Genomic DNA, 24,793 nt, shown 5'->3' with positions numbered 1-24,793 from the left:
TGATTAACTTAGGGATGTTATATCTAGAATTAGCGTAGCTAATACCATTGATTATATTGGGATCAAACTAAATCTTATTTTTACCACATTTCCTTACCGAGGCTGAGGGCCTCTTTTTAACTTGAGAAAACTCCTTTTTTGAGGGATACGAAACAAAACAACGTTGGAATAAACCATGCGATTCGGACTCTGGTGCTGTCAAAAAGTTTGTAACAAATTGTTGATTTATTTTACAATGATCTGAGTTATATTATAAATATGTAAATTAAATTTAGTGTTTGTAGCTTTTTGGATTCTCCAGAAAAATAACATGTTGCAACGGACTCAGTTTTCTCCTGTTTCAGTACTCCCACATTAACGCAAACTATACCCTACAATGATAAAAACCTAACTCCTGACGAATTAAACGAAGTAGCAACTAAGGTGTTAAGAATAAAGTTTGCAATCTATTATAAGGATTGATAGTTTCGAATAAATTGAGGAGTATGGCGAAGTGAACAAGTGCACGAAATACAAACACAAAGTAAACTTATATAAAAAAATGAAAACAATACAAAAAATCAAATAGGTCAAGTATGTCAGCCAGGCGTAGCAACACTCCTTTCCTTGAGAAATCAAGTTTTTCAATAATAATTAATGGAAATTCATAAACTATCAATAAATATTAACGAAATTAATTGGCCAACAAAATGAAAAAAAAACACGAATTAATGAAATAAGAAGATTCGCTAAACAGGTTGAGCAAATGTTTTTCCTTTTGAATGATTCAATTTATTTCCGAGTCCGAACAGTAATATCTTTACCCACAACTTTTTCTGTAAATGGAGCTAATGGCCTTTCATTTCGAGGTACTTTTACGCAGAGATAAGTAGATCGTCGTTAACTTGAATTTTGTCGTCGCCCCGTAACTGCAGCCCTTGCAAGTATTCTGTAAACCATAGCTTCTAAAACTTACAACGAACCTTTAAGTCCACATTATTTCTCTGAAAATCTATATGAATCCTATAGTTCGATATATACAGGGTTCGGAAGCAAAACGTGGACTAAATGACTGATTTTAGAAATATGTCAATAATTTTATTTTTTTAGCCATAATTTTGATTTCTTTATTAAACAAAACTTTGAGACACAAACTTTGTAAACATGTTCACTCAATATAGTCGCCCTCCAGCAGTCACAGCATCCACACAGCGGCGGAAAGCCTTGCAGGAGTTGATGATCAACTTCTTGGACAAATTATCCAACTACTTCACAATGGCGGTCTTCAGGGAGTCCAAGTTTGGGTGAGATGTCCGGTTAGTCTCCTTCTCCAAAGTGCCCCACAGAGCAAAGTCCAAAGGGTTCAAATCCGTCAAAGATGATGCCCATATGGCTTGGGCCAAAAATCAGTAATGTTGTCAGCGCGGAACTTCTGGCATTTAGCCGATGTGTGTGAGGGTCCGCCGTCTTGGGTACACAAACCGTTGTCCTCTTGGTAGGTGGCCTTGCACCATGGCAGTATTGTTAGCCTCAGCACCTTGTAGTATGCTTCCTGGCCAAGTTTCTCCCCAGCCTTAAAAAAGAAAGGAGGCATCTTCTTGCTGTCGGACGCCATGATCCCCAGGACCATTGTTTGGGCCGGATGTTTTGTAGAGAACACTCCCTTGCCCTCTTCTGCTGATATCCTAAGCATACGGTAGTTCCGACGGTTATAGACCTGGTCCACGTTGAAAATCTTCCCGTCAGAGGAAATTTTTACTTTGGATACATTTGTCTTGATCCACGCACGAATTTTCTTGCACCTCTGCAGTCTCCTTTCCTTCAAAGCGTCCGTCAACAAGTAGCGTGGGATCCTTGTGTAAGAAGGTTGCACTAAGTTCTCCTTCACATATTTCCTGATTGTCCCCTCGTCCACGTCAAACTCGTTAGAGAGGAGATTCATGGATTTTCGTGGGGTCCTCCTTGATCTTCTTCTTCAGGTCCCCCAGAAACATAGAATCCCTTTTTAGTTGTGTCTCCCACTTCTTTCTCTCCTTGAGAGGTATTTTTCATCTTGGTCACCTTGAAAATGAGGCTCCTGGAGCACTTCACAATCTCCATAGTCTCTGCCACCTCAATTTTGACACTTAGAAGGTCTGAGATCCGATGTCTTTTTGCTTCTTGCTCACTCATGATGATAGATTTGATAAATGTTTATTATTGTTTACTTATGCAGAAAAGGTAGGAGATTCAGAATATGCAGGAAATAGTTACAGAACCTTCGTATGTTAATTACATAATCAGCATTTATTAACAGTCCACGTTTTGCTTCCCAACCCTGTACATAAATGTGATATTTTCGAAATCACGAGCATTGGATCTAAGAAATATGGGGGAAGTTGATTTATAGTTTATTCAGAATCAGTCAGGATATTGTACGTCTCTTCATATGACAACAAAGTTTTACCAAGTATAGATTCGAAAGGCTTCTTTATGGAAGCAATGAGCCGCTGATAAAGTCCTCCACGAAATGGACTCTTTGGTGTAAGAAAATCCCAAACAATAGAATAAGAAGGGAAACAATACTAATTAAAAAAGTATTTTTGTAGTTGAGCTATTACTTTTAATATTATATAAAGCTTCAGGAAAAAATATTAGTCAACGGGGGTTCAGTCTTAACTCTCTGTTCTGGTAGAAAAGACATAATTTGAGTAAAGGGTGTGGTGCCCTGATGTTTGCACAATTAGCACAAATGAATGGAAGATGATAATAGCTTTCTCCCACCGATAATCCAAAATCTTCTTGTAAATCGGTAAACGAAGTTTCAATTGACGAATATCATGATGATTGATTATAATAATAAATTATATTCTTAACGAGTAATGAGTTACCGGGAATGATGATTTGGTGTTTAGAATCCACAGATAGATTTGCATAATGAATACAACCTCCAACCTTTATTAATCTCTTAGTAAGGTACCAGACTGGATCCAGGGACAAATATCTACTATCCTTTGACAGTCTAAGTTCCAAAGATAATTCTTCATACTCTATACAAAATAATCTTTTAAGAATAGATAATAATTTGAATTCAGCTCCTTTAGCTCTACAATTGTTAGAAAACTAAAATGTCACAAATTCTCACAAATTGATCGTTGGACTCCACGCTGCAAACCAAACCAATTTACAATAGTTTTAGGAAAATATCCAGGGACATGGTCAGGGGTATAGCCCCCCAAAAAAAAAAAAGTAATTTTTGCCTTTCACTATGAATTGATTGCTACAGAATATTTTTTTTTGAGGACTTCTTTTCTAAAAAAAAAAGGTCGAAATTTAATAAAATCCAAGCAGTTGGATGTCTCCAGGACCACCACAAGCAAGTTCTAAAACTTGGAGAGGAAGAAGGGCTCTGTCTAAAAGGCCAAACTGGAGCCAGAGGTGTTAAGAAAAACAGTTCAGGGCAATTTTCTTCAAGCCCATGAAGGCCCATGCGAGGGATCTCGAAGTTTCACATCAGATTATCCAGAAAATTATTTTAAAAAAAGTATGTGTAAAGAGCATAGTGAGAGTGGAGAGGCCACTTTTGACATCAGCAATGAAAGAAACCCATCTCCTCCATTGCAAGAATCTTTTGGATAAGTCTTTCGAACTCTTTTTTGACACTGTTGTCCCCACTTATAGCCCCGATGTCAACCCCCTCAACTACAAATTTTGGATACATCTCAAGGGGAAGGTCTGCAGTGTCAGTTAACCAAATTGAAGGCCTTAAAAGCCACTGTCATCCATCACTGGGAGACCATGACAGAGGACTATATCCGCTGCAGGTGCGCCTTCTTCCGCTGCCTGGAGGTCAATATTGCAACTACATTAATGATTAAGAGAGCTCAGATACACATCTAGTTATTGTATTATTGTGTTGAAATTCTATTGTTGATTAATATAATATCTTCTTGAAGTTTAAAATTCAAAGGGTTCAGATTTAAAGGGACTACTCGCTATACTTATCTATGCACAATGCAAATTCCTATATTTGAGTTCCCTTTGTTTTATTCTAACAAATTTAACTTTTAGTCATATCATGTTCAGGATTTTCTTTATATATTGAAGTATGCGTCTCTTTATGTACCTCTATATGCGTACAATATATGTATATATATAAATAAATATCTAAAAGGGTTAAGATATTCAAGTCATGCCCAGAATCAGTTGAAATATGAAAGTCAAGTATTTTTTCTTTCGTTCCTTTTTTACTGTTTCTTTTAGACACAATTTTTTGATTTGTTATTTGGATAAAGTCTAGTTTATATAGATTATAATAAAGACAAAAAAGAAACACAGATTAAAATTATAATTATATGTTAAAGGTCGTCCTGTGAAAATAAATATCTTTCAATTCATAAAATGTACGTTATAAAAAGTATTAAAATAAAGATACAAAATTAAGTTAAGATCATGATAACGATTGAAAATATGAAAGGAATAAATTTAAATAAAAAGCGACAAGAATCTATCGATCTGATTAATTTATGGAATTTCCGTGTTTTTGTACAAACATAAAGGAAGATGATACAAAAATGAGCTGTTGTAAACAAAAAAGGAAATTGTTTTTTTAAAAGTTATGAGGTATTTCCGCTAAAAATTAATTCATAAATCACAAGAAACAATATATCTGTAAACAATACATTTCTGAATAATGAGATCATTTTTCATTGTTTTTAAAGAACTTGATTATAATAAGCATGGTATCTAGGTATCAATCCTGGTTCAGCATTTAAGTCCTTTAAAAATAAAATACAATTTGTAAAAATACCCACATACATATTCTATGGCACAAGTGGGCAGTTTCTGTTTTATAACATGTAGTATTAGCTATTTATTCATACATAATCTCGTGACAGATGATATAGTCCTACCAAAATTACTATATACTTTGTTTATTCAACTATTAAACCCTGGTAGAACAGAGAGGTGTCTTCTTGATGTTTGCTGTCTTTCGCAGAAGTTGAAAATTCGATTATTCTATTGCTATAGCAGATAAATGTTGACAATGTTTGACTTCATCCAGATCAACAATGAGAGTTACATGGTCAATGTTTAAAGCCTTTATGTAATAATATAAGCATATTAGTAACATCTAATTTGATTTGGATTCTTAGGCTCACGGCTTTACTCATGCCTTGACTTCTAGACATATAAGTCCAAGGTGTTCATTTCGAAGGAGCGGGGTGAGGCCTTGACGTTCAATAAAACTGTTACATTGGCTGGGAGCCAATGTAGGACAATTTTAGTGCCTGCCCAAACAATTACCGGTGCTAAGGGACGATAGTGTTCTAGAGGACGTCGATGCAGTCCTTCTAGGTGAGCCTTTTTTCGTCTGAGAAAAATATAAAAGTAGGAATTTGGCCAATATTTAACTACCTCAAGATCTTGGCTCAACGCTCCAGGTAATAGGCTTTAGCTGGGTCGGAGAGGAGTTGATCCTAGCCCTCGACATATGAAATGAGCTCCAAGATATAGATGTAGTACTAAGCTGTACCAGACTGCAGTCTAATAAAGACAAGTAACATGAAAGAACGGAACATTCATTGAGCTTCACACTTCCTCATTTGGATGATCTTCTGCTTTTGAACTTTTTATGCCAGTTAATACTTTGCAAATTTATACGCTTTGTAAAATTGTTTTCCTCATATAAGCAAAATTTTTTTGTTAAAATAATTGATTACAGCAGGTAAAACATAAAATAACTCTTTAGTAGATCTATGGGCTTTATTTGTCCATCCATTTACAAACCATAATAAATTTTTAATTTAGTCCAAAAAATACCTTTCAATAACCGTTCCTTTGCCTCATTCGACATGTTCAAAAAGAAAAGTCCACGACTTTTCCCGCAAATTCAAACTCCTTGTAATCTTTGTTCCAAGCCTTTTAAAATCCATTTTAAAAATTTAAAATTTAAAAATTTCTCTTATAGGACCCTATATTAGTATATTGTAGGGTAATAACTTTTTCCTCCAATACCAAAAAAAATATTACTCTGCTACTGGGCATGTGTTTTGATAATCATTTGAACTAAAATATTAATGACATTTACGAATTTAATTGGATTCATATTACTTTCGAATGATGATATTCTTATGTATGTATATGTCAACCAATGAATGATTGTCAAATTGATAGAATATGGACTAGAAAAAATATGTATTTAATTAGATTACCTAACATAAATATTTCATTTCAAATTTATTGCCTGAAACATTCCTTATAATCGACGTGCCTCAATTAATTATAGAGACCTAATAACTTTGAATACCTACATTATCATTACATTTGAAATTTATTCAATCATCACCATAAAGATGTTATCGACAAAAGACATCTCAAATTCAGAGCAAGCCTAATAAAAATCCTTATCGACAGTTGGATTTATTATAATGAGTATATTAATGTATTTGTTTTTCAAATCAGTAAAAAAATAAAACAATTAAAATAACCCCAAAAAATCATCATCAATTTTAATGTCTCTTAAATTTCGTTTCAATCTTAGTTTCTCCCTCTTTCTTTCATTCCAAATTTATATTCAAATAAAAATTCCATTAATATTGAAAACAATGATATGTAGTGAACTTAAGATTTCCAACATAATATATCTAGTAAAAGAAATCAATTATTTGATAGTTTTAGTAATTTGTATCTCACGTTGTATACGTGTGGTTTGTTTACGATGGACGGCGTTAGCAGCAATATAAGATTGTGTACTAAAAAATTTTTTTTGATAGAGTTTTATGATTGTTTGAATCAATATAGTTTGAGTGGGCTTCAAAGATGGACAAAAACAAAGATCATTTAATGCCGATTTCATATTTTTTCTTTGATATGGATGACAACGGAAGACTGATGGCTAAAAATATGAATAACGTTTGTGGTCCTCATACTTTAAAAGCGCAATTTTGGGCAATTATGGTAGGGTTAATTATATTTCAGCATTTTTGATGTCAAAAATGAACCAAATTCTAATAGGTCAATCGTCAAAATGTAAATAAAATAATGGAAATCTTCAAGTGCAACCGTCATGTAAGTACTGTTTTAAATTGCAAGCAGATAAACATAAATGGGAAAAAAGTTCATTTATACATAATAGATTTCTTCGTACAACAGCTATTACTTGAAAAACTTTGGTTAAAAATACAAACATACATACCTTAAGATATTCATAAATTTATATCTCTTGCGTAATTATTAAAATTCCTTTGTTATTTTTATAGTAGTGGACTTTTGCATCTTGCTTTCTTTTATTGAAAAAACAACAACATTTTTATCTAAAAAGTGTTCATTACATCATCAAAATTTAAAAACAACAACTAATAGTTACTATAAACAATGAGTTTCACAAACAAGTCCATTTTTTCCCCACAAAAAATAATTCTGAAATTGTTGTTTAATGAGACTCAATTGCAATTCAATATTAACTGATTCAGTCATCGCCAGGTTGTCTTCACACTCTTTTTTTTTTTTTTGCCTTGTGGTTCCTCTCAAGGTTCTTGTCGCCCTTCAGCTTTTCAATCTTGGTAATGATCCCCTTGGAGATAGGAATGCTGTAGGAGATCTCGCCATAACTCATTTTCGGGTAAAGAAGTGCTTATATACGATTTCTTTTGGCTCCATCTCATTTGCCCTTTGTCTGATGACGAAATGTGTTTCACAAGAATTGTTTGTTTTTATTGCTCTAATAGATATAAATAGGTAAATTATTTAGTATGTCAATAAAAAATTCCATTCACAATTCGTTAGGACACAAATTTTACTATAACGTCAAGTCTAAATCTTTTAATTTGGTGTATGGGTCACAATTAAAACTCTAAAGTTATGCTAAATAGTTATGAATTATAGATAAAATGTGAAAAATAATATGTTTAACTGCTAAATTGTACACTAATGAATTTGATTTTGTGACATTGACAGAAAAAAATGTTGGTATCCATGTTAAATAAGATATAATCGATGTTTTATCACCTTCTAGAAAATTTAAAGTTTTCACCCTATTTTTATAAATAGTATAAAATTTTGAGCATGTTTTTATAATATCAAATTTCAAATATAGATTTTACCCTTTAAAGCTTTTTCGTGTATAAGGGATTCACTACTTGAGTTGTAGAAAAGATGATCTGTTGTTATATTAAAAAAGGAAAAATGAAAATAACATGATAACTCTGCCTACTGCAGTAAAACAACTTAGCCCCTTGTCGTTTTAATAATTTAAACTTTTCTTTGGCCGAGGCAACACTTTCTTATCCAGAAGTTCAATGTAAGTATCTATTTTTATTTATCCCTTCTTCTCTTCAGAAAAGGGCCTGTGCATCAAAGACTATGGTTCTGGCTGGATTTTTTGTTCTGAAGATAGGTTTTACTGCGGCTGAGACATTGTCTGTATGTTCATTTGTGATGTAGCAGCTGTTTTGCTCATTCATAGTGACATCAACTGTGAAAAAAATTTCGTCAGAAAAGAGCAAAAAATTGCACAAATTTTGTTGGCTTTGAGAAAATTCAAAATCTTCTTTTCTAAACACCTCAGCTAGCTCTGTTCAGAGATAAAATATCTTGTTGTCATCCTCTGATTTTGCTCCAATGTCATTCCGGATAAAAAATAATATAATGTGTACCGCTAGATAAGATCAAACCTGTATAATACTCAACAAATTATCAGTGTTACATGCTCCATTTTTTATGAGCACAGACACTAGTGATGACTTTATACTTAGATAAATTATTTCTTCAATAATTAAATATTAATGAAAACCGTTTATGAAAATAAAAGAAACTTTTTAAGGTTGTAACTATAAAAAGTTTCGTGTTCGCATTTTTTACAACTTTAAGAACGGCCCCCTAGCCCACCTGCCAGACTGCCACTGATGAAGCTGTATAGCCTAATATTTATCGCATATTACTCAATAACCAAAAAATTTACTTATTTTTTTACCTTTAACAGTTTACTTATTTTTAAAATCCATAGTATCTGAATAAAACTCAAATATCGAATTATTACGAAAGTGTATTATAGATACATACTTCAAGTTTTTAATCTCAGTTCAATTGATCATGAAAGCGTTTTTTATTCACATTAATAAATAAAATAAAAGTAAAGAAAGTTTTTTTGTTCTTAGTATATCTGTAAAAATTGCTGCTCCATGGCCTGCTTCCCCCTTACACTCTAAAATATGATCCTATAAGTAAGTGTCAAACTATATCAAGTCTATTTTATATCCTATAAATAGGGTCCAGTCTTGACCCCATTTGACTCATTCTTTTTGAAATAGCAACAGACACCTTTATCATTACTATGATGTACATATGTTACTTAGTTATTTTTTGTTGTTGTTTTTTTTGTTTAATGTATTGATTACATAAATAAGATTTACTTTTTTTTCAATTATTTGGCAAATTTTCAAAAAAAAAAAAGAAAAATGACCTGGAGTGAAAGGACATTTCTGTTTTGGACAAAATACAAAATAAATGTGTGTTTTTTTTTGTTTTGTTTTTTTGCCGGGCTGAATATGGTATTTTATAAGAATAATGAGTTAACATTGTGATTTAAACACTACATTAGTTCCCTTCCTATTATAATGCATGTATCTACAACAATATCAAAATGGATACTTATCAATTTAAAACTTTATTTGCCCATAGTAGTTGTTACTTTTAATACAATTAACGGGTGGTACATTAAAATCTGAACACTTACCGATTCAATAATTAATGAAGGCTGTGTGATTGAAATCAATTCTTTTTTTGTCAATATTAAAGCATATACAATTAGTTACAGAACAGGACAAACCTACCTCTGTAGATTAGTACAAGTCGAGAAAATGACAATGGAACGTGATGGGCGAATTTCCATTCGTGCACTCCGAGCAGTTGGGCGTCTCCAGGACCACTGTCTACGCTATCAGCAAGTCCGAAACGTTGGAGAATGAGAAGAGGTTTATCAAAAAGGCCAAAATTGACCTGGAGGAGTAAAAGAAAATAGTCCAGGTCATTTCCCTCAAGTCCATGATGCTCAGGCAAGAGATCTCGGAGTTTCACATTAGATTGTCCATAAAGCTATAAAAAAAAGTTGGTGTAATGAGCCTTGAGAGGGTGGAGAGTCCCATTTTGCCACCAACAATGAAATAGCCCCATCTCCTCTGTTGCAAAACACTGTTGAATGTTCAAAGTGTTCCGACTTTAATGGACCACGTGGTATGTATGTATTATGTCCAGTTCTCATTTAAAAAAAGTACAAAACATGAATGTGAGTTGTGTGAGTACGTAGTTCTTCTTTAGACTACGTCATATATCGGTTCATTCATACATTTTTTTATAAATGTATGTATTTATTTGAAATGTCAGACTTTTTCCATTAAGTAGCTATGTGCATCATGTGATGTACTACTTCATTCATACTTTGATGGCCACACTTGTATATCATGAATATGCCTAATAGGCTTATTATGTTGTAACAATCGTTAACATTATTATTAATGATGACAATAGCTTCTAAATCCCTTTCATGTCTATTTTCAAAGGTACAAATTGTTGTGAAACGTGTTTTTAAAAAAATGGAACCTTTTTGGTCCAGAGAAGAGGCCTCAAAAAGAAAAGGATATGTAATTCTATTTAAAAAAGGTGCTTTTTAACTCGCTAGTTCTTGTCGCAGTTGTCACAAAAGAAGGATTTGTATACGCATAAAAGTAATAAGCCTTATACAGATAAATATGGTATTGAAACTCGCACAACAGGGATATTTTCTGAACTAAAATTTTTTATTTCCTAAGCAAAAGTTTAAATGGTTGACCGGCAGAAAAAAAATTCCATTCCTCGTCGGAATAAAAGTTCATGCATTACAATATTAATTTTTTTAAAGGGGATTTTATAACAAAAAGATTAGTGTCTCAGACGGTTCTTAGATTTTCTGTCTGAAATACAAGACTACTATATATTAGTAATGGTATTTCTGTCTGGACCAAAATATTAGACTAGTATAAATACTCCCTTTAGTCCAAATCGTCAAAGGAATCTATTTTGGTTATAATGAAGGATATCATGAACTTTCGGTAAACCAATTAAACCCAAATTTTTGCAAGACCTAGCCCCTTACTAAATCAACCTTCGGAAAAACTTTGAACTATAATTCTTTAAGTATATTTCCAAAATGAATCCAAAATGGCCAAGTTAGTTCATGAAACGAACATTGATGCTATATTTGGTTTAGTTTTGTAAAAGTTATCAAATTGACTAAAAAAAATGGCAGTCAAGTATAATCACTACATTGTGACAGAAGGGTTTTCAGTACCGTTTGGTGACATCCATGATATACACTAGCAAGTCGAACAAACCAGATCATGGATGTTTTTTTGTTGTTTTTTTTCTGCAAAGAAACAATAGAATCTTCTATCAATTTATTAATTTTTGGGATTTCTATTATCTATGGGGAAGAGTATCATTACAGATAGGTTTGGCATAATTATCTAGGCGTCAGATTAGCTCATTGCTCCTAAAATGAATGGGGAAAATGACTTTAAAGTGGAGGTAATAATAGCAAAGACTCTCACGATAATTCATAAATGCAGATCAAAAAGTACTTATCTTCCTGCAGGTATGAACACAACTTGAGATAACCCATCTTTGAAAAACTTTAAAAAAAAAAAAATAATAATCACGTTAGTGCAAATCCAACACTAATACATAAATTAGGTAATAAATCTCACGGGAAAATTATTCTGTTTTGCTCTCTGATAATTGTGCAATGTACATACATCAGGGCCTTGGTTTTTGTGAGTATTTTTTATTAAAAAAAACTACAATTTTTTCTTTTTTTATATTAAGATTGAAAAATTTACAGCTATTTACTTAAAAATTCAAAAATCCATAATTATTATTAAAAAATTAATTTTTTAATTTAAATATCTAAAGTTTTTCACAAAAAATTAAGCTTTTTGTAAAAAAATTCAAAAGTCCATAGTTATTCAGAAAAAATTAGCTTTTTTGGAAAAAATGTAATTGTTTTATAATTTTGAAAAAAAAAATTGAAAAATTAATTCAATTTTCAAATATTAAATTTTTTGGAAAAAAAAAGTTGAATCAACCTTCAAATATTAAATTTTTTGGAAAAATAAAATTTTCAACTTAAAAGCAAAAATTCCTAAATTTGGGGGGGGGGGGTCAGCCCATACAGCCTACCCCCTGCAGACGCCCTTGTACAACGTAGGTGAATACCTAATTCTTTTTACAATTATATATAGTACAAAGCTTGGTCATAAACTTCACATTATGACTTACTTTTTCCCTCTTTCTCTTTGTTTGTACAGGGTGCGGTGAAAAAATCTTTACACCTTTAATCAAAAGCTTTATCAAGATGAATTTTTCGCAACCAGTTGTAATGGGGTAAGTAAAAGTAACTAATATGATATCTTGGCTACCCTAATCATCAATTTAGCCCCTCTTGGCAGCAGTGATGGCTTCCACGTGGCCACAGAAGGCCTTGCACCCATTGCATAGACATGGTATCCCAGTGCTGGTTGCGTTTTCCTTGAGGTTGTTGATATTTAGGTGACAGACGGTGCAGGCTTTGGACTCTACATGCTCCCAAAAAGTGAAATCTAGTGGGTTCCCATCTGGTGAGTATGGGGCTACATTTTCTTTGGCTAGAAAGGCAAGTTTTCCTCCAACCACTTATCGGCCTTTTTGGACGTATGTGTAGTAGCACCATCCTGCTGGAACACCACGTTTCTTACCACCTTACAAAAATGAATGTAGAGATGGCATTTTCTTGGATTTTACAACACTTAGGAAGATCTATTTTTTTGTTTATTTCATTTTTTGTTTTTTTACTATTTGACCGGATCAATTTTTCCACATTCACAAAAACCTTTATTTATGTAGTAAAAACGTAGCGTAAAGATTTTTTTCGCCGCACCCGGTATAATAGAAGTAAATAGTAGTTTATTCATGCATAAGTTGAATTTGTATATTTAACAACATAAATATCTTCTATTTTTCGACTCTCTTTCAGATCTTTCTTCAAATGGATACAAAGTATGTTATTATTTGCATATTTGGAATTTAAGAAAATATGAAATAATAAACTATGTACAACAACAGAGAATGAGGGAGTACGAACGTTAGAGTTGTTTGCTTTTCAACTTTTTTTCTATTTTTGATTATGGCTAGTTCGAAAAAGTGTGGAGTAATAAGGAAATACCATTACCATTACTCTACAATGTCATCTTTAAATTGCACATCCAGTTCAAAATTTAAATTATTTTGTATTAATCAATTATGATAGACATTATTCTAAACTATAAAAAATATTTTGAAAGTTTTTTTCTTAAAGCTACCATATAAAGCAAAAAAGAAAGTATAAAATACAAAAAAATTGATATTCTCTTTCTGAAAAGGTAAAAAAAATGATGCATACTATATGCAGATCATAGAATTTTCCTGATTATTTATTTCTTTTTTTGTTCGATATGAAAAATTATAGAACAAGACATTTTTAATATTTTTTTATAGGTTAAAAAAATGTCTATTGAAATTATTTTATGAAAAATAACTAAAAATGTTATTTTTAGTATCTATATTCACTAAAAAAAGAGTCGGAAATAGTGCTCTGGAATACAGAAAATGGAAACTTCCTATGTATCTTCTTTTTTGTTTCCTTCTTTTACCCTTCGTAAACTGGGATATTATACACCCCGAGATTTATAAAATATGTTTCTTATTCCATTGAATCTACATGTGATCGCCAATAATTTTCATTATAACCTGCGAAAACTTAAATAAGCAATTCTTTATTTATTTGGAAAATGTCTTGTTTAGGATTTATTCGTATATTTAGCCTTTTTTTCAATTTAATTGACTTGTTGTTTAATTGAAAATTATTCCTCTGTTTTCTTTTTTGATTTCTAGGATTCTTCTAGGCTTATAAAAATACAAGGTCAGGTCATCAAGTAATCAAGCTTTTCAATTTGAATGACCATACCGACTGCTCGGCAAGACAGACAGATTTTGACGTATAACAACAGTACTTTAAAAGTAACAGTCAATGAAGGCGATGAATAGTTCCTCTTAGTAACAGTTATACTCTTTGACATCACTATTAAAAAGCGTGGTGGAAATCAAACGTCATTCAGAAAAAGGTTATGGTATAGCCTTGTATTTCTATTAACCATGAGATTCTTCTCTTTTTTCACTGTGAGGAGTACAACATGTCGTTACCTTCATATGTATCAGGAAACGAAACAGAAAAGAGTTTGGAAATTATCTAGTAGTTAGTTAAATAAGTCAATCATATAAACTGTTATTTATCTCTGAAGTATCATTCTCATATTATATCTCCACAATTTTTAAAATGAATTACATATATTTGTATGAGGCTTTCAAATATATAAAATATTTTTCATAATATTGAAATCCTCCAGAGTATTTTACTCGATACTACCTATATTATAATATTGCCTAGAAATGTTTTATTAAAAACGTAGCTATATATTTTGATATCTATAAGAAAGCCAAAATTTCTTCAAAGAAATCATAAAATGGGCAATATGTATGACGAAGAATCAAAAAGAAATTGCATCTTGTCCATTTGGAAATGGAGTATAAGTATACTATATGTAATATTACGTAGTTTTATTCTGAAAAATAATTGATTATGAAAAACCCACCACTTATCAATTGAAACAAGGGAATCGATAGCTGACAAAAAAATTAATTGGGTATTTTTGTGATAGCCAGGTAATCCCAGGAGAAAGATAACTACAAAAATGTAATACTTCTGATATTATTTTATAAAATATACGCAACCTCATAAAAACGATGTGTACAGATTTGATTCTAGTAATGAATATTTTATAAAAAAAGATAAAGAATTTAGAATTAAAATTCAACCCACCCAATGATGAAACTATTCTGATAGCTGTGAACGTTTGTATCAGTTTCAAAAATTGAATTGAAGTTAGAAATTAAGAAAATTAGACTAAAGAATAAATAACTCTTAACAGAGATTTAAAAATTATACAACACCGATATGTTAAAAAACCGAAATCTAAAATTAACGTGGCTACTCTAGCAATTTGAAGATTGTTTGGAAAGTACTGTAGTTTACTTTCATCACCTTGTGTACATACATATATACCGTACATTTATTCGAAATAAAATTATTTAGAATATGCCCCTGTTGCAACTCTCCCCACTTCCACACTATATGTAAATAAAGTAAGTACTCTAAAATTAAATTAGCGAATATCTTTTAAACTGTTATTAATTAATTTTCCATAAATGAGTATTTCCAAATCTGTATATTTTCTTGAACAACTAATATTCAAATTTTCCGACTGATTTTACAAATACTTAAATTCACTTTACACAATAAATTCCTTTATATGTGTGTGTTGTAAATGTATTTAAACACTAAACCCTGTCCTGAATGACTACAGGGCTTACTACATCTTACGTAAGGAAATGAACAGAGAATATTTAAGTGCATGGATGCATGTATGTATACTAATGAAGGCAACAAAACGAACAAAGGTTTTCCTGTAGGCGTCAATCTTTTGTGTCTATATACATATGTATTGAGGAACATACTCAAATAGAGGGAAAAGTATATTCGCTTCAATTAATTCTTAAAAGTGTAGCTGTCCCACTCATTATTTGTGCTCTCCAAAATGTAGAATAATAATTATTTTCAATATTTTTTCCTATACAATATATTTCCTTTATTTTGAATGACTCCAACACACATCCTTTCAACTCAATCATTGTTAGATAATTAACAAATGAGGAAAATTTTGTTGTAAAACTAGGACTGAAACGATTCTGGTAAAATGGGGAATTGAACATAATTTTCTACGATAGTAGACTGAAATTGATTTCGAAATCGAGTCACGATTTCAGGATTTATTAATACCTCTCATAGTCCTTATAGACTGAAGTTGTTTGATTACATAATGTAACATACTTTGTATATTAAACTACTTATTGTTTAATAAAAAATAGTAATAAAATAGTTATGAAATACATTCAGGGATGCTGGGACCATAAAGACCAACGGTTCATTTGGATCGTCTTACTTTTGCAGAAGTGTTTTTATAGTTATCACAAAAAAAAATAATCATCTTGCTTAAAAAAAATTAATGTCATAACTTGCAAGAAAGGAAACTCAATTTTAAAAAAATGTTATTTGTTCAAATTTAGTCTTAGCTACAAAAAATTTAATCTAAAGCTTCGAAAAAAAGTTTTTGTCTCTTCTTTTTAAAAAAATATTCTTCAAAAACGACATAAATAATCTAGCAAAAAACTTTTCAGACTAGGGCTGTCTGCTTTGCTTAAGTATACCTCAATTATGGGTACCACTAAGCTTTCACTCTCTGATGAAAATTATCGTTGCTTCTGCAGCAAGATACGCAGGTTTTTCCTTAAGGATCCCCCGTTTACAAGCAGAGATAATTGAACTACACTGCAGACATTAGTAAGTTTTTCCACAATGCTCATGTAATTTCAACTCAACCCTTGAATGCATAGTAAGTCAACTCATGTGATGAGTACAAGAACATTGAAGATATAGTTTTTGTTTGTTGGTCTATTTAAAGCTTCATTATGTTCATATTTGATGAGCTAATATGTACAATGTACACAAAATATTACAGATTATTCACATTCAAGTGCATGTGAATAGATTCTTAAGCTGAAGAAATACTCAAAATATGGAATTGACATAATTCACAACTATTTTAAATCATAAATCGCGTCATTGTCCTATCTAAACGTGAGGAATGCCAAGAATATACAAAAGTGAGAGAAGTAGACAGATCCTGGAATGGTACAAATGAGATAATAGCTCATTAAGATCTAAACACTTTGGATTTTATGCTTCAACAACATATAATTTATTAATTAATAATAAAATTTAAGCATAATTAATATGCTGGATGACAGTAGCTTTGAGGGCCTTGTGTTTGGATGACGGGCATTGCAGGCCTTCCCCTCACATGAACCTAAAAGATGAAGCTGAGGGGTTGGCATCAGGGCTGTAAGGGGCCAAAAGTATCAAAAAGAGTTCAAACAAACTCAAAAGAGTCTTGTAACAGATGAGATGGATTTCTTTCATTACTGGTGTCAAAAATGGTCTCTCCAACCTAACAAGGCCCTTTTCACCTACTTTTTTGATAGCTTTCTTGATAGTCTAGTCTGAAACCCCTAGATCTCTTGCATGGACCCTCATGGACTTGAGGGGATCCCTCTGCCCTATTTTCATTGGCTCCACCGGATCCAGTTTGGTCTTATTGACAGAGCCCATCTTTCTCTCCAACGTTTCGGACTTGCCCGTGGCGAAGACGGTGGTCCGGGAGACGCCCAGCGTCAAGGAGAGTGAAAATGGAAATTAGAGAGCTCAGGTTTGTTCTGTTTTGTAACTAATTTCTTATGCTTTAATATATCGAAATATGAATTAATTTCAATCATTCAACCTTCATTAATTATTGAATTAGTAAGTGTTCAGATTTAAATTGACCACCCGGTAATTGTATTTCCTACTGTATACCTACTACTATTATTTGTATTACCATAGTAATATCCCTCATTATGAGTATTAAGCATATTAGAGAAATGCTTAACATCATAAATGACCGCTACTCCTCCCCCTAGTTACATAAAATTTACTCTGTAGTTTGTCAGTCGTTGATTTTTCTACTTATTCTGCCCTTAACTATTTTCCATTTTTCAAGAGTAAAATTTAAACGAGAGGTTTTGGGTCGACATTTATTTAGTAAAATCATTTAAAATAGTGCTAGGATATTCAATATGTAATCCTTCAGCTCTAATCATTGCCTCAATACGAGTCTTATATCCCTTGCAGACCCTGAATATGTAGGTAGTCTGACACATCCTCTTCTCCAGACACACCTTGACAGTATAAGGAGTTGGCGTCTGGAGAAGAGCGAGGCCACATGTTGATGTCCCAAAAGTCCAGAAAGTTGTCTCTCTGGAAGGTGTGGGGCTTAGCGGCGTGATGACATGGAGTAAAAACAGACTATTCCCCTAACTTTTCTCTGGCCCGAGGTAGTACTTTCTTATCCAAAAGTTCGATGTAAGCATTTGCATTGAGCCGCTTCTTCCTTCGTACAAAAATGCTAGGGCAAATTCCAAAACGCCCAAGACTATAGTTCCGGCTGCATTTTTTGTTCTGAACCTGAGACATTTTCTGAATGTTCAATTGTGAAATAAAGACTGTTTTGCTTATTCACAGATTATCAACAGTGAAATGTTTATCATCAGAAAAGACCAAACTTTGCCTGAATTTTTGTTGGCGTTTAGAAAATTTGGAATCTTCCTTTATCTTTCCAACTGTCTGAGCTTGCTCTGTTTAGTGATAAGATATATTTTTGTCCTCTGTGATTTTGTACCAATGTCATTCCGGATTGAACATAATAAAATGTGTACCACTAGATAAGATCAACCCTGTTTTTTTTTTTTGGATTTAATTTTTATTGTCTAAAAAATCAATAAGATGTTGATAAAATAATATATTAAAAATTATATATTTCTTTTTTATACGATATAATTCAACTGTAAAAAATTCCAAACTTAACCTTGATAAATTTCTGCTTCAAATCAATGTAACTTCTGCATTAAACCATTGAAAGCATTGTTTCTTTTGTAAATGACACCCTATTCATTCATACTTCAAGTAAATCCCTTTGGCGTAAAAACAATTGAAAACACGAGGCATTTTTAGTTTTCAAACAACACCTATAAAAATATGGTTGCTTTTTAATCTTTCAATTGTATTTTCATAAAACTGGATGACCATATATAAAGTATAACCAATAAGAAGGGTAAAAATAGAAACAATATTGAAATCAAAAATTCTCAAAAAACAGATTTAATCCGAAAAAAAAGTTATTACAGATTTGCTATTATTAGTGTGTCAGGTACTAATAGATCTGAAAATAGTTTACATAAGATTCTAGAAAAAGATCATTTTTGTAGACAAGTGTTATGGGTTGAATTCAAATTAATTATGGTTATGTTGTGAGTAATTCCACCACAATTTAAAACAAATAATACCTGGCTAACTACTAAGTGATTTTGGGTCTTTTTCTGTTTTTTACTGAGAAAAGATTACAAGATGCAATTAAGTGAGCGACCCGTTAACTTAGAGTGGATTTATTTTTAGTGTAATATTGATGTGATATGTTAGAGCTTTTTAAAGTGGGCAACGAAAGTAAGGAACCTAACCTTAAATCACGTACGATACGCCTGTTTATCCCAATTGAAAATGGAAACTTGGTCTCCAAGATAATATAATGTAATTATATCGGTTAGGTATATTTTATTCTGAACTATTGAAGAAAAATAGTAGATAATGATGAAAATCCAGTGTAGAATGGGCAAGTTAAAAAAACCAAAAATCAATATGGTAACCCTTAGAATCTGAAAAATGTTTTTGGAGGAGAGAAAGAATAATGTTCATGGCGTGTCATTAGATCAGCTACAATCATCTGTGACAAGGGAAGAATAAGATAAGGAAATAAACAGGAACATTAGATAGAATTACTCCGATGTCAATCCCTAATTATACTCTGAGCCCAACAAGGACTTACAGTTATAACTCCACTACAAATCCTAAGGATAATGTTCCGTCTTTTATGAGCGCACACGAACGCTCAATCAGGCTTGGAATATAATTCAATCTTTATAGGCAAGGATGTTCACTACTCAAGAATTAAATAATAGTGACAAATGCTAATTAAAAGATAATTTATTCTTCAGACTACCAATTCCATCAAAACGGGCTAGCTAAAAAATACACCAGATTTTCATCATTACAATAGTTTATCATGAATTTACTTATAAGGGGCAAAATCTTGGGCTCCTAATATAAGGAAGTCTCTTACTTGCCAGAAGAGGGATGCTCTATGAAAAAATACTTTTAGATCTTGTGGTATGTGTAAGTCATTAGCGTTTGCTGAACAGAAGTGTCAGAAAAATTAATAGTATTATTCTTCTTAGTCTATTAGGAATATTATTTTACTTGGTATTTTGAAATAAATTTTCGTCCTTTACGTTCCCCAGTTTTTCAAGATATTAAACAAACTTGAAAAAAAAATCGAGTTCACTTTGATAGTTAACAATTTTCTAAAAATCAATTGAACCTGCCCGAAATATTAGTAGAAAAACTCCACCAAACTCGAGTGATCAAGACTGGAAATATTCGGTTATAGATTAATATCCTCTTTAGTTCTGATATGTATATTTCTACAAAAATACAAAAAAGAATGAGTTTGAACCCTACAACTTATTTGCCCTTGTGTTTTTTCATGATCATGAGAAGAAGGAAAATTTAATGATGTCACTGTTGATACACATAGCACTCTGTCCTATATCATTGTTAAGTAATGACTTTTGCCAAAAATCCTCTAATATAAGCCATACCCTGATCTGAACAATCATTGTAAACTTGAGATGATTCTTCTGTATCTGCTGTAATTGCTTTTTCGGCTTCAAGAGCTTCAAGAAGTCCAAAATCTTCTAAAGTTTCCTATGATTCAATTGCATCGTCGTCATGCTCATTTTTTTGTACATTCGACAAAAAGAAGTTCATTGTTATTGATTTCGTAACTATTTCGCCATCATCTTGATCATTTAACTCCTCTTCAACAGCTGGATTTCTTAGGACAAGTTCATGATTTTCCAATTAAAATTACTCTAAGGGCTTCCCCTAGGGATGGATGAGTATTGTTTCATTTGATGGGACGAATCTGTGAGAACACATTCTCCAGACTATCTCGGTTTAGATGAGTGGTTAAAAAACATTTCATTCCATCGTCCTTGATACTTTGAAATAGTGATTTTGTTAAACGAATGGAGATGAAAATTCCCTTTTGAAATGGAAGCTGAAAATTTTTCACCATCTCTTTCATGGTCAAAACTAACCATTCCATTTCCTTTAAAGGATGCATCTGTTCTTCCAAATGTATACCAAGGCCACGAAAAAGTGTTTTTTGGCTGTATGATCTACTAGTATTCATACAGTCAAACCAATTATTAACTATTTGAATAATTCTAGACTGAGATTCTTTCTAGCGTTTATAATAAATGAAAATGCTTTATATTTTGTTAGATAAAAGCTGTGCCGAAGTTCTAACTCGTTTTCTTGCATTTCCATTACATTAAAGATGGAATTTAGTCACTTTGAAGTTTATCTTCAACTAGTCATAATCTTGTTCAGGAAGGTCTTGGAAGTCATCTATAGTCAACCTTGCAGAATTACCATCCCAAGCATTGGAAATGTATCCATGATCTAATAAATGATTTTGAAACAATTTGAGGAAATTAGAACAGTCAGGGAATGCATAAATGTTGCATTTTGTATACACAGGATTTTCAAATGAAAAGTTGTCTGGAGAGAGTTGTAACTGGGAGATAATGATATGTTACCTAAATCAAAAGTAATGACTTTGATTAAAATAATGGAGAAAAACAAATTATTTTTCATATGTTTGTCGAATTTCACATATACTGGTTGCTTCCGCGAATGAAAAAGCCCTCTCACCATTGCAACCTGTACTTTTTTTCCAGGTCAAATATTTTCTTAAGTTGACAGGAAACTTCAAACGTCCTTCTAACTTCCATCTCATTGAAACAAAGAAACGCCATACGCTCTAAATATTCTTCTGAAATACTCATTTTTTGGAGAGAATTTTGATGCTATCTTCGAGGAAGCCTGGTTCTCACTTAAAATCTTGTAGAAAGGTTTATTGAGTCTGGTGACGGGGCAATGGAATAAGTTTTCAGAAACATAAATATTCAAAGGCTCAGGAACTAATGCTTCGTAAGATGAGGGCAGTGGGGACACCCTCTTTTGAGTATCCTCGTTTGAAATTCTTCAAATAATCTATAATTATTTTAACTTGGATTTTGTAGTTGCTCTTTTCTAGGGTGATCCTGATTAAATTTTGTTTAAACTTCTTTGAGTTGAGTAACTTGTACTTGGTTTTCTACCGAACCAATTTGCTTTTTTCAAAGAAAGTTCTTTTGGCGATTTATTGCATATGCGCTCCCAAAACCAAGGTCCATTTGCTTCCTCACAGTGACCTCCTTTTTTGCATTTGTAAACATGAATCTGAGTGCTTTGCGTCTTGGTCAAACGCTCTTGGTGGAACTCAGTGATCCTGCTACAAATTTCCACGAGCCCTTCATTATCAATCTATATTTCCAAGCCAATGCTGGTGGCATGGACCTTACTTGCTTCCAATAGCAACAAGCTCATTCCTTTTGCCGCAAGTTTACTTACGAATATCTCTGGAGGATTTGGGTTCATCTGAACTGGGAGAAGTAAAGGGAACATGAAGTGAGGAGACTGCATCACTTTTTAATTTCTTTCTCTCATTTAAGTCTCAGCCTGCAGATTCCGCTCAAAATTATTGGATGTAAAATACCTCTCACAAATCTTGGCATTCATAAAACTAATTGGGTATTTTCTCCTGCAGAATGAGATCCAAAGACGTTGGAGCATCAAATTTTTCTGGGGAAATGCAAAATACTGGGCATTTTTAGGATTGGGACAACAGACCATGCCACAAACACGCTTTGAACCTTGAGATGATGCCACTTTTGCTAAATATATCCAAATTAGAACACTTCACTTCAATCAAATTATCGGAACTATTACAACAATTACGTCACTACGTTAGCTGAGTCAGTTAATGCCAGCCAGACTACCTTAGAAGATTCTTGTTCCTTCACCTTTGTATATGTATATTGTCACCTTGTATTACTGTAAAACTGAAAGCGTTCTTTTTAATAGACAAACAATAACAGATTTATAAGCATTACATAAATCTTATGCATGTATATGAGAAAGTAAAATTACAGAATACATAAAGACATTGCAAAAATATTTTCTTCAATAAAGCATGAATTGCATCTTTTGCGCAATGGATTTGTTCTAATAATTGTAGATATACATACATTATCTCATACATTACATATTTTGTACCTTCTATTCACAATTCAAATTAAGCATATATATTTGCAATTTTCAGGTCAGGATCTCTGCGGTAAACTGCCTGCTAAACTTATCTAGGACTATATTAAATATAATATTTGGATAAATTATATGGAAGTATATATCATTTAATGCATAGATACCCACATAAATAGTATAAGATGAAAGTATTTAATCCACACACTAAATACAATTGCTAATTAGTATTTTGATGTGATGGATCACGAATTGAAGTCAGACTGTATTTTATTTAATTATAAGTCTGCAGTCTACATATATACATAATAAATAAGCTTTACGTCATTTCTACTAACGAAACGACGGAATTAAAAAGTAAACATATGCAGGACTAGAGTTGAATTGCCAATTTTCCAAGATTTATCTTGGATGATTTCACATTAACGAGAAATTCCAGAGAAAAGAAATCTCGCAATAAATTATTTTCTATCATAAGTTGACTTAATATAATTTATTCAATTAAAGGTTGACACATATAGAAGACTAAAATGAGCACTCTGTAGAGTGCAAAATCTCCAACTAAAATATTTTTCCCTAAAAATGAACAATCAATCATTTGAGTTATGTATCTGAATTTACTTGAAAGTTATGCTCAATTTTAAATTTTTAGCTTATTGTGCGACCTTGACCTCCCATAACTTAATGGCTTCTTATTGTTAACATTTATACACTTGAAGTTAATTTTTATGTTATATCGGGTGCGGCAAAAAATCTTTACATTTTTTATCTAGAACTTTATCAAGATGTATTTCAGCAACCAGTAGTAAAAGGGGATGTCAATAAAATAAAAAGAATTAATATGATGCCTTGGCTACCTTAATCATCGATTCAGCCCCCATTGGCAGCAATGATGGCTTCCAAGCGGCCACAGAAACCCTTGCACCCATTGCTGATGTAATCCTCAGATATGGGCTCCCAGTGATGGTTGACGGTGTCCTCGAGGTTGTTGATATTTGGGTAAATGACCCAGTAAGTAGAGGGTGTAGCATCAAAATTTCCTTAAACAATCAGAATACTTTTATATTTTTTTCATAATGATAATAAGGGGAGTGAGTCTGCAGGGACTATAGGGACTGTATCCCCCACCCAAAAAAAAATTAAGGAATTTTTGTATTTGAAAGAAAATTTAATATATATAAAAAAAAATCCCCAAAATTTTAATTTTTTGTGATCAATCCAGGATTTTTTTTTTTTTTTTTTTTTTGATACCTATAGATTTTCGAAAAAAAAAACAATTTTTTGAGAATACCTATGTATTTTTGATTTTTTTCCGAAATAAATTAAATTTTGAATTTTTTTTTTCAAAAATTAAATATTTGTTAATTAATTTTTATAGATTATTTTCCAACTTCCCCCAAACAAAAAAAATATATAAATATATATATAATCCTGCAGACACCCCTGATAATAAAAATCTAAAGTTTTGTTTGCACATTTTTAAAAATCTTATGAGATAGGTGAAGTTACCCAATGTTGAATTGGAGTTATTTACTTTCAAAGAATTTTTCAAATTTTGAATTAAAATTAATTGTTTTTCGTTTAATATAAATTGAAATAATTTACTGATTTTCATAGATTGCACCAATAAAAACTAAATAGCTAAATTGTAGTTTTAATAAATAATTTAATAAAATATGAAGTCAAACCATTTTTAGTAATATTTATCTTCGTCGGTATACGCATGTTCCGCACATCTCCAACACATATTAAGAACTGACTGTATTCCCAAGAAAAATTTAGAATCTCGGCTATAGAATGAAACCACACCCACTC

At 31.9% G+C, this 24,793-nt stretch overlaps 1 long non-coding RNA gene across 1 annotated transcript in view; it reads right to left on the bottom strand.

The window, feature by feature from the left end:
- The window catches only part of LOC121127544 (uncharacterized), a 29,833-nt gene extending 5,473 nt beyond the window's left edge, over positions 1–24,360 (bottom strand). The window contains exon 1 of the long non-coding RNA XR_005867856.2: positions 23,836–24,360. This is a non-coding gene — a long non-coding RNA (uncharacterized lncRNA). The remainder of the gene's footprint in view (positions 1–23,835) is intronic.
- Positions 24,361–24,793: the final 433 nt, after the last annotated feature.

Source organism: Lepeophtheirus salmonis, chromosome 13, assembly GCF_016086655.4.
Source record: "Lepeophtheirus salmonis chromosome 13, UVic_Lsal_1.4, whole genome shotgun sequence".
Classification (NCBI taxonomy): Eukaryota; Metazoa; Arthropoda; class Copepoda; order Siphonostomatoida; family Caligidae; genus Lepeophtheirus; species Lepeophtheirus salmonis.
Note: the sequence above shows the minus strand (reverse complement) of the source record. Positions and strands in the feature narration are given on the sequence as shown.